Genomic DNA, 12011 nt, shown 5'->3' on the forward strand with positions numbered 1-12011 from the left:
AGGACAAGGCAGTACTTTAAAGAGGAGGTTAGAGCTTGTCCTCATGGATGAACAAGCTTACTCATGTCATGAGTGGATTTCTGGGATAATGGGTTATGTTGTCAGAAGGTATACACTTTAACCACCTCTCAGCACTCCCTGTCCTTTAAAGTGATGACCTGAGGTTTTATTTTTTATTTATTTATTTTATCTTATTAGCAAGAAGACTATTATCAGATGTAATCCCTTGACCTCAGGCAATAATTATGAACCAAACTGAACCTTTTTTCTTTACAACATGCATAGTCCTTGGTATTATTAGCAACAGTAACAATAACAAAAATGGAGTAGGATGCCTGGTCCTTCCTTGGTAAACTTCCTGTTTATTGGATTTATAAAGTGTGCTGATGAATTAATTATTCTCTCATTGATTTACCAGAAAAAAATTAGACTATTGAATCAGGGCATCAATTCACCGAACTCATTTTCCCCTATCATACTGAATAATATCTTACTCTACACCATTTTCAGTTTCTATATGTTCTTTGTTAGAAGAGTCTGTTTATTTTATGTATAGGAATAATCTAGTGAAATAGAAAAATAAAGCATCTTATGTCATGCAGAACATTTCAGCAATAGGCTATGATTTTTCATCTCATCTAACAATGACAAAAAGTCAAATGTACACATGTTTAACTTTGCCTAATAAATATGATTACTTCATTGCTAAGGAGGCTAATAAAAGAAAAATCTACTCATATAAAACATGCTTCAAGATCTAAGTAGAAAGCAGTTATATGACCTAATGAAGGTGTGGTGTTTGTTCAGTGTCTCAAAAATCCTTCCACAACCGAAGGTCTAGGCAAAACCGAGACAAAAATGAAGAAATAAAAATAAAATAACAAAAAAGCAAGACTCAACAAGTAATAAAAGCCAATGTTCACTGATGTATGAATGACAGAAGTGTAACAACTGAGATTGCTTTTGGAGCCGCGCTCTGGTCTCATGGCCTCACTGGATGATGCAGAGTCATCTATTTGAATAAAGTCTTTCAAACTTCTCTTCATCCTCCTTCCCTGTCAGAAGTTTCTAAGAACTAGTGAGTTCTTTGTGACTTATTTCAGGACAGAGAGCAAACACACCCCACCTCCTCCCCCCATACACACAGATTGAGAACAAGTCCCAGCACCTTTCCAGAACATAGCGTGCTCCTATAAATAACCAGATGTAGCTTCTGGGTTCTCAAAATAGATACTTTTATAAGGTGCATGCTTATGACACAGACACAGAAAGCAAAAGCAACTACAAATGATGATAATAAGCCTCACTCTTTGTTATGCCTAAGAGAATCTTGATTGAGTTGCCTTGATTATTTGCTTTTCCTGGGAATAACACAAAAGCTCTTGGACAACCCATCCTTACTGTAAAGGTATTGTTTTCATCTTGACTATCTTTCCACTTCCCTTTGAGTGTTTTTTTAAAGCCCCACCCCCACCTCTAATAAAGCATAAGCATCCTTTGTTCATTTTCCCCTCGTGTTCAGAAAGGACCACAGGAGAGTCTTTTATAGGAAATTGGGTGCACAATCATAGAAACAATTCTGTCAGAACACAAATGCTGAAGAAAATCATTCTGGTGGAGGTCTTTTGAAAAACTTTCCATTTGGCATGCTTGAGGGCGATTAGGGATGATTGCTTCGCTATCTATGGAGTCAGACCTTAAACTGTCTTGCAGTTCAACCAAGAATCTATGTTTGGTGATTTTTTTTTTTTTTTTTTGCATTGATGTTGGGGGAAGGGAGGGCAATTCATAAGGAAGCAATAGACAAGTGGCCATGCGGTACAAGTGTTGTGTCCTGACTGCATTTTTTTTTTCTCCAATGGGAGTTCTTTCTGAGCAAATTAAGGGTTGCCACGCCCAGTTGTTCTGCATGGACCCCACCTCAACTTAGCTTTTCGGGTAGAGACTGTCAAAGCTTTATAAAGAACTAGAAGCATGTTGAGATTGTTTGAATTGAAAAATTAAGTTCAGACAGAATGCTCCTATTGCAATACAATGACAGATCTTGGGATAAAATAAGTTCATTTAATTTTGAATAGTTAAGATTTCTGTGTTCTTTTTTGACCACAAATAATTGAAGTCAGGCTAACATTCTCTTCATTGACCACATGTGTCCCCTACTATGGTAAGAAGTGAATTTCTATTTTGTGTTCAGCATTAGAAGTGTGCACCGTTCTGGTCTACTAAGTGGAATTTCGCTCACCACCCACATACCCAAAACCACAGAGTAAGCTAAAACTTCTATCCAAGATGAAAGGGTTTTTCAGTAATTTGTTAAAGCTTTTCTTAGATTTTTTTTTTTTAATGAAAGAAAAGCACCCTTAAACTAAGGAGAAATTACACTGTTTCAGAGAGAGAAGGACAAATAACGCTTGGCAACATGTGAGACTGCATATGGTTATTGTTTTAAACTTGGCAGAACTGCCTGTGGGTGTTAGGGGTAACAAGAGAACTCAGTATGTCTGACACAGGAAAGGGTAATTCATCTTCTCTTAGAACTTGTGTGTGTGTGTGTGTGTGTGTGTGTGTGTGTGATTTCACGCATACCAAAAATGTAATCCCTTTAGTAATAGGGAAAGGTAACCTGTTTGTTGAAGTCACAACCTACTCAATGGAATTAGTACAGGTTATCTACCTATTTCTCATTGTCTACTATGATGTTTCACAAAAGGTGGTGATCTGCTGTGTGTTGAATATTTAACATAAACTAACAATATGCTGTCTATATAATTTATGCATGCCTTAAATGGTAACTATTCGAAATTGTATTGATCTTTATATTTTCCTGAATCTGTGATCCCCTTTCAGGTGTAAGTTTTCCTTGCTTGTGATTTCCAAATTTAATCTTTTATAAAGCAGGGTTAGTAAACTTTGCATAGATGGTCTTTCTTGATACAGCACTATATAATTTTGATTCCAATGCAGTCAGCCATGCCAGAAAGCAATCCTGCTGACATCTAAGCCAAGACACTGTGGCATATTTGTGCTGGAAGCTAGAAACTGAGCCTAGGAAAGCAAGAACAGAGAATCATTTCCTTCCTTTGGTATGCATGCATTTCGATACTTTGCCAACATCCTGGCCCTTATCTGTTGTACATATCCAAGTAAATTCCAGTTTAAAGACATTGTATTTGAATGTTTAAAATATTTATGGAAAATACAACCGAACCCTGGGGTTTGAGTTCCTGTGACTTCCTGAGAGTGTCTGAAGCTGGGTTTTGATGGCTTTCTAGGTTCCAGGAGCACTGGTTGTGACTGAAAGCCTTGTCTCTTTACTAAAAGAGCCAGAAGAGCAGAGTTCTTATCTGCAGTTTCTATTCTTTCAGGAAAGTTTCATTTTTTTTTTTTTTGTAAGAGTAAATTGCTAATTGGGGAGGCTTATTACACCAACAAGTACACATGCCATTAAAGAATCTGAATAAATTTCTACAAATGAGAATGCTTCACTAAAATAAAAAGGGAATCAGAAAATTTGGTAATTGTACATTAGTACAGACAGATACTTTGAGGGGTGAGTTGATCTTTAGCCACTGATATACAAGGAATACATATATTATCTGTGACACGTTCATTTAGCTCTCCTAAGTCACCTTCAAAATTATTGTATCTATTACTACACATAGTAAGTGCTTTCTCCCTGACTTTTTAAAATCCTCCTCCATTTTCTATTGCTTATGCTGCTCTACTGTATTTTGTTGCATGACAAATGCTCCCCACAATCAGCAGGTGAAAACAACAAACACCTATTTTCATCATAGTTTTTGAGTCCAAAATTGGAAGAAGCTTGGGCTGGATTCGGGGTGAGAGATTTTCATGAGGCTGTGGGCAAGACGGTGCCCTCGCCTATCATCAGGTTAGATAATGATCCGTGGAATCCATCCTTCGATCTAGGTTCCAGGTAGCTCATTTCATTTGCTGGAAAATCAGTGTAAGATAATTGGGAAAGCCTCAATTCCTCCTTACATATGACTAACTTAATAGATACACTCTTATTCTTATGAGACCATATCAGATTTTCTTTATGGGAGAAAAATGACAGATCCAAAGAGATACAGAAGAAGCAGAAACCGTGGCCTTTATTACCTACCAATGAAAACCATATAGAGTCTTCTAGGATAATCTGTTAACTGAAAAAAAAAAAAAGTCCCAATCTGGTGCACATTCAAAATAAAGGGTGAATTACAATCTACTTTTGTTAAAATCTATATGCCCATTTTAACATTAGGATCGAAACATTCTGCTTGCCTTTCTTGTTTTCAGCCAGGGATTTTCTGTAGACTTGTTTTTTCCTAGATTTTCTCTTTCCTACATCAGACCTTCAAAATATATTACTTTTTTATTTAATTTAGCTCTCATATTCTATATTACCTTTCTGGAACATCTGCATAATGTTATCATGTAATTTTGATGAGATTTAACCGTGTCACCTTCAGCCTAAATATTCAGTTTATTCTTCTTAACAAAAATATAGGACAAAACAATTTAACCTAATATGGACAGCCCTTCCTGTCTCAAACCTTTAAATAGATTGGAACCTTTTTTTCTACTTTTTAAATTACACTGAAATTTTGTAATTTCTTGAAAAAAATATAATCTCAGACACTATTAGCCTCAGTATGTCAGGGGTCAGAATACTTTCAGGTAAAAGCAGATGGAGAAAGTACATTTGACTGCAGTCCTTTTTGTCTCTGTCATGCTGTTAAAACCTGCTGTACAGAGGAGAGAATTTAATTATTCCAGTGGATAAATGAGCTCCTAACATATAAGCCATGAGTCACAGAGACAATACTTCATATAAACTATGGTGGAAAAAAAGTCACCGGAAGCATTAGTTCCCTTGGAAGTAATTATTGACTACAGAGTTAGTCATATTTCATTGTTACAAAACGGATAACATAACAACTTAGGGTGGAGGAAGAGTGGTTTTGGCTCATAGTTTCAGAGGTTTTCTGGAGCATGAGGTGTGCATAGTCATGGCAGGAGGCATGGAGGAGCTCACCTCTTGATATACTGGACTCATATTGAGAATGCATGGATGTAGAGGAATTTTAATCCAGCAGCGTGGCTGCTCTGGAAAGGGACCATATCCAAAGACCTTCCAGGACTATATGATCTGGCCAGAATGTGGACATGCCATGGATGATAGCATGATCTGGCTAGAATTCAGAAAAGCCATTAGCACACACCTTTCATCTCTGTCAATGAGAGTAAGGTTAGGTTGTAGAAGGAAGCAGCCATGTTTGAAAGTGACCTTTAATTGAGGGGTGATTTGACAGAATGAGTGAGAGATAGGATACATTCAACTCACATGAGAACAGCACAGGAAAGAGAGGTTATTTAAGAGCAGTGGGAGAGAGAAAGAGGTGGTGGTGGTGGTGGTGGTGGTGGTGGTGGTGGTGATGGTGGTGTGTGTGTGAATTTTACCAGGACAGTTTTACAGATAGGGTTCTTATCTAGTATATAATGCCAAACCTGATGTGAGGAGAACAACACAATACTTCATATAAACTATGGTGGAAAAAAAGTCACAGGAAGCATTAGTTCCCTTGGAAGTAACTATTGACTATTGACTACAGAGTTAGTCACATTTCATTGTTACAAAACATTTCCTACAAAATGTTGTAGGGAATAACAGGCCAGACAAAGGTGAAAACAGAATGAGCCAGAGGATGAAAAGGAGCCAGAAGATTAGAACATATTGTCAATGTTAGTATGAGACAATTCGGTAGGAAGCCGAGAGAAGCTGGATTAAGTTAGTCAACTTTAAATATCAGATTGTACAGCAGCTAGAAGCTTCCAGGCCTAGGGATAGTTAGAACAGAAAAAGAAGCACTCTACGTCATGCATTAATACAGCTTGGCTACGGATTTCATCTCATGACGTCATCAGAGAAAATGAAAGTGAGGTTTACACATGAACTACAGGAATCCTTTGGATTCTTCTGGGTTCCCAGCCTGTTGAATGATGACTCTACATTCTGATCTTTCAACTCCTAGAAGTCTCTGAATGTCCATCATGCACAGAGTGTTGTCTTACTAATCTGAGTGTAGGGTGCTATATAAGGTAGACAGATGTCCAGCTTGGGGTTGTAGATCCAGCCCCATTTTATACTTTTAACATATAGGATACTAAGTTCTGAGTCATGTATATAATCCAATCCTGGGATGTTGCATCATTGACTAGCTCCAAACTTAGCACGTTAGTACAATGATAATTATATTTTCCTTACTAATGCACACTTTGGCTCAACGGGAACTGCTTTGCTTTTTTCCCCAGTAACTATCAGTTAAGATAAGGGGAGGCCCAGACTGGAATTAGCAGTAAAAAAAGCTCACTCATCTGGGCTGTTTGTGTCACTCACTCATAAACTGCTTGCATAGCATGTGTGAAATCCTGGATTTGTTCTTGGCATTGTAAACAGCGAGTGAGAGAGCAAGGGGGGGGGGCGGCGGAGCTCACATACATATCTGATGATTTACCATTGCATTTAGCTGGAAAGTTCAAGAATCAGGGCCTGTACTGAACTTATAGAATAAGAAGCATTGTGTTCCTATCATAAATCACAAAGAAACAATCATGTTTAATAGAATAGGTGGCAATTTTGACCCTAATAAAGAAACAAGGCATAGGCAGTTAACTGACACGCTCCACAAACTTCATCAGTGACCCAACACAGAAGAAAGGAAAATACATTTTTGTCAGAGATTCCAATTTACTACTTTAGTGGTTACCTCCACCTTCTGTTAGGTAAGCCCAGATTTTGGCATACATGGCTGGGCACTTTATTTAGAATTCTCCTTTGTAGTTGTGTCAGTGCCGTGGTTAAGTGGGAACTAAGAAGACTGTGTTTGTTGTTGGGGCCAGTCTTTTCTGGACAGTTCCTACTTTGAGGCTCTCTTTTGTCAAGCTGACAGTAAAATCTAGCTCCTTAGCCAATGTGGTGATCCCTTGCTTTGTAAATATAAGAAAATACATGCGTAATTCTCAATATGACGCAGTGACTCTTACTTTTGGGATTGTGGTGTCTGTATTGACTCCATTGCTGTTTTTCAATAATATTTTGCTCTTTGAATTCATCCTAGGGTAGGTGTAAATATTAGGTATCATGTTATCATGAGAAGAAATGATGACAGTGTTAGTGAATACACGTTTCTTTACATAATTCACTTCACACCCATCTGCAAGTAATAACAAACTGAATACAGGATCAAGGACCTAAAGAAAGGCGGTTAATATAAAAGACGCCTTAGAAGACCTTGTCCTCATGTCCAGAGTGAACCACTTATTCCATTCAATGTAATTACCAGGGATAGGGAAAACTTTTGTAATAATGTTCAGATTTCTAACCTGTGAAAGCCACTCTCAGCCAACATTGGGAATCCCCACCAGCAGCAAGAGAACATGGAGGTACACACAACAAATCTAATAGTTGAAAATGTATGAGTGTGTGAGGTAGAGGCTTGGAAGCAGATGGATGCTAAATAGGCAAGTGGGTAAATAAATGCATAAATATAGATAGGTTAATAGATGATAGATTATATAATATGATAGATGGATTGATAGACGGATTATAGGTAGATGATGGATCTGCCAACTCCTTCTGTTTACCAAGTGCCAATATGGTCCCAACTATTTTCAATGGCAACTTGATTTTAGTCTCTCAACTGTACAAAGCTAATTTCTCCATTTCGTTCAAACTGTTTTCACTGAGTTTGCAACTATACATCCTGGCTATATTGATGGTGAGTTAAACTAAGCTATAGGTAAATGCTGTATATATCTTTTTATTTGGGAAAAAAAGAATATGCCAGGAATGGTAGTACATTGGGTACCCCTATAATAAAGAATATGCCAGGAATGGTAGTACATTGGGTACCCCTATAATAAAGAATATGCCAGGAATGGTAGTACATTGGGTACCCCTATAATAGGTACATTACACAAGCAGTATAAACACCCATAGTAAAAACGTTTCATTTTCAAATATTGTGTTGACCATATTGTATGATATGTATTACTTAACTAGCTGAAGCCCCAACATGTAAATCCTGCATATTAACCCTAAGCAATTAATGCCTAAACATTCGATTTACGCCACTAATAGAAACCAGCTAGGCTATCAAAGGGGAGTTTAATTAGATGCCATGAAATCTTAAGATGTTTGTTGCATTTTCTTACAAGCTTCATGCCACAGACATACTGTTTGGCTCCAAAGATCAAAGTCATTCTTATTTTTGCCTCAAATCCTTTAATTTCCCCACAAAACATAGTTTTTAAATTGACAGATGGTTTTCATTTAAAAACTTGAGACTTTTTTTTTTTTTAGAATTGTTTCATATAAATGAAAGTAATAATTTTCCTTACTGACTTGAATGTTAAGGTCTGGCATCCCCATTATAGAGCAGTATTATTATTAGATAAATAAAGAAACAAATATTAACTTTGAAAATTTTGTACAGGAGTTGTATAAATAAAAACCTGGGTATCAGAAGGTTTGTAAATATTTTTTATATAGATAAGATTTTTTTCACGAAAAGAATATGTGTGTGTTTCTCATAATCTTTCAGAGATTTCTGTATGTGCTAATAGAAAGTGGTATGTATATTCAGGTATGACTTTATGAAATTATATTTGTTTATTACATTGAAATATAGCTGTGTACAGCATGTGAAATTTTTATTGTTCCTAAAATAGGTGAATCATAACCTCAACACAAAATAAGTCTGGGTGATGAATATCTATTATTCTTAAAGTGAATCTGTCTAGTCTGGACTGTTACCCATGTCTGCCTACACTGTGGTTAAATTATCTATGAAAAATCCAAAGCAGCTATTGAGGTGGCTTCTGGGTAAATTTTATGTTCCTGTTGCCCCATGATGAGACTTGACTATGAGATCTTAGAATTCTATTTTATTCATTTCTTCTTCAACCTCTTTACTCTTTTTAAAGAACTTCTTCCTTTCCATAATCTGTTACACAGTTTTTAATATATATATATAAATTAATTAATATATATATAATATTATGTATAAAGGTGTTTTATATATAATATAAATATGTAAAATTATATTATATTATATATACAATACATATAAAATATGTCTTCTTTACACACTCTTCTGTTCTGTGACACCCAGTGAACGAACATCTAGGTAGGTAAGTGTCACAAAAAGCTTCTGTGGTTACTATGAGTTTGGCTGCTCCCAGAGTTAACCAGTATCCTATTTCCTTCCCTCCATATTCCCAAGAATTTGTTTGTTTGTTTGTTTCTTGTTTTTCTCTGCTTCAAAGTTGACCTTCTTTTCTGTTCCTCAGTGAGATAAAAAAAAAAATTTGGAGCTATAATAATAATTTATTTTCACCAACCAACCAACCAACCAAGCAACAAACAAACACAAAACCCTAAAACTCAAGTAGTAAACTATAGCACAATCCAAAGTGCTATTTAGAAAAAACAAATGCAGAAACGGTTTCCGTGCTTGAATTACTATGAAAATAACAAATGATGTCTGCCCTGATGGAGGTTTTAAATGCGTGGAAGTGTCTGCAAGCCAGAGTTTCTGGTTTGAAATGCAAAACAGCAGTCATTGCAGCATGTGTTTGTTATAAATATAAGTACGAAAGCATACACTTGTGGGAGGTCTTAATTGCTTTTCTTCACTGTGTGCATTAACAGCTTGGTAAGAGACCTGGGTGAGCAGGTGGGGTTTCAGTGTACTGAATTTGAAAAGAGTTGAGTTCCTGTGCTAAATTCAAGCATCGTTAAAAAGGAAGCATGTGATCCTTCAGTAGGCAGCCAAGCCCCATCTTGTGATTTTTGAAAAATCACTGTTTGGCATGGGTTGTATTTATAAGAATCCAAAGCTTCTGGAAGCTATGAAGTAGGGAGCACTTGGGGCTCCTATTTGGCTCCACATGCTGTTTCTCTGCTTTCAGAAAGTTGAAAATGATGGCAGGGATGTAGACGTTACTATAGTTCATAGTGTCTTTCCTGTGAATACACATTGAAAAATGTATGCATCTTGTTATTATGTCCACTTAAAGATGACTGAAATACTTTGGAAACACTTCCCCAGATATAAATAAAAAGCTGATGGGAGACAATGAAATTCTCATCTCAAAGGGTAACTTTCAGACAAGATTCCCAAAGTCTCAGAAGTGGTCATAGTTTGGTGAAGAGAGTGCCAATTTCTTAGATGGCACTTTGGTAAATTAGACAGTGGAGAAATACAGACTTTAAAAAAGGGATCAAGCAGATCAAGAAGCAAAATATAAACCTTCAACTGTTTAGAGAGAGATAAAAAGGCTGGCAAATAGAGAAAATTTATTTTATAGCATTACCTGTTCTTTGAAGTATCCTCAGGAAGTTATCCAATGGTCAAATGTGCATTTTTTCTCTCTTAGATACTCTCTCAATGTAAGATATCACAGATTATGGCACTTGGCAGAAATTGAATTTGGTTTAATTCAGGCTCTCCAGTGAAATATGCTCAGGTACATTCAAAGAAAAAGACTGAAAATAAAAACATGAACCATTAAGAAGGGGGTTGGTTGCAGGCCAGAGAGATGGATCAGTGTTTAGGAGTGTTGGCTGCTCTTTAAGAAGACCTGAATTCCCTTCCCAGCACCCATATCAGGTTGCTCTCAATAATCTTCAGGAATCCTCTTTTGGCTTCCACAGGCACTTGTACACACACACACACACACACACACACACACACACACACACACACACACACACACACACACGGAGTGTTGATCTTTTAATAGGAAATTAGGAAGTGCAGTTGGAGTAGACAGAGATTCTTGTTTCAGTACCCCAGAGCCCCTTCTACTCCTCAGAGCTGCCGTTGGAAGTGTCCATGTCTGTGCCTGTCAAACTTCCTAGCAGAATTTACATGATGTCTGTTATGTCTTATTTCTATGCTAAAAGGATATTAGGAGACATTTCTGATGTTCATGGCAATCGTATTTTAATCTCTCTCAGACTCAAATGACTTGTTAAATCCATCCCGGATTGTGACTGCTGCTACTTTGCCATCCAATGTGATTTTAATTCTTTACATGGCAGTTTTACTCTTATTGACCCGCTTCATGTATAATTTACTTCCACATCCTTCACACCCATCTTCCCTCCCTAGAACTCTAATGAAGCATCTAGGTCAATGATGTCCTTCGTACATTGCCTCCATCAAAATTTTCCACAGGATTTGATATCTTTGTTCACTCTCTATAATTTGCTCTCATGTGATCCATCAGGGTGTCCACTTTCTAGGCCTTTTGCTGAAATGATGTGTGTCTTTTATATAAACTTGTCTATGAATTCATTGTCAGCACTTGCAGTCTGCTTGTTGATTGTTGATTACTGATAAATATGTGTGTCACCCTTCCTTCTCCACAGAGCCCTGCTTGTCCTGTTACTTGACATTTCCAATAAGTATCTATTTGACATTTCAAATTTAGAAGATGCTCATTTTACTTTATTTCTGTGTCGAGAAATGGTGATGGCATTCCCACAGTAGCTTGAGCCAAGAGCCTAAGAGTCATTTCATATTCATTTTCCCTACACAAAACCTATGATTATCTTCTGTTAATAAAGTGATTGTTAAAATTATCTACCGCTCTTTAATGCACCCTGAGAAAAATGCAATTTTAGAGCATTGATCTGAATCTCATTATCTTAGGGATCATCTTGCTTGAATGCCTTGCTTCTGGCTCAATATTACATAGAGAACTTGTTCCCTTTGATGCTATGACTTACTGAGTTCTACAAATAATAACAAACACCCTCAGATATGATCATATCCACCAAATCCTGTGGCATATGGCTTGAAGCCTACTTCATTTTTGACAGTAAGCTAACCACTTTCTTTGCTATTCTTCAAGCTCACATTCTGAATTACAGGAGCTGTATGAGCTTCATCTACATACGGAGTGTAGCCATCCTCACCGCAGTTTGCCTCCAAAGAGTT

This window comes from Acomys russatus, chromosome 8 (assembly GCF_903995435.1).
Source record: "Acomys russatus chromosome 8, mAcoRus1.1, whole genome shotgun sequence".
Taxonomy (NCBI): domain Eukaryota; kingdom Metazoa; phylum Chordata; class Mammalia; order Rodentia; family Muridae; genus Acomys; species Acomys russatus.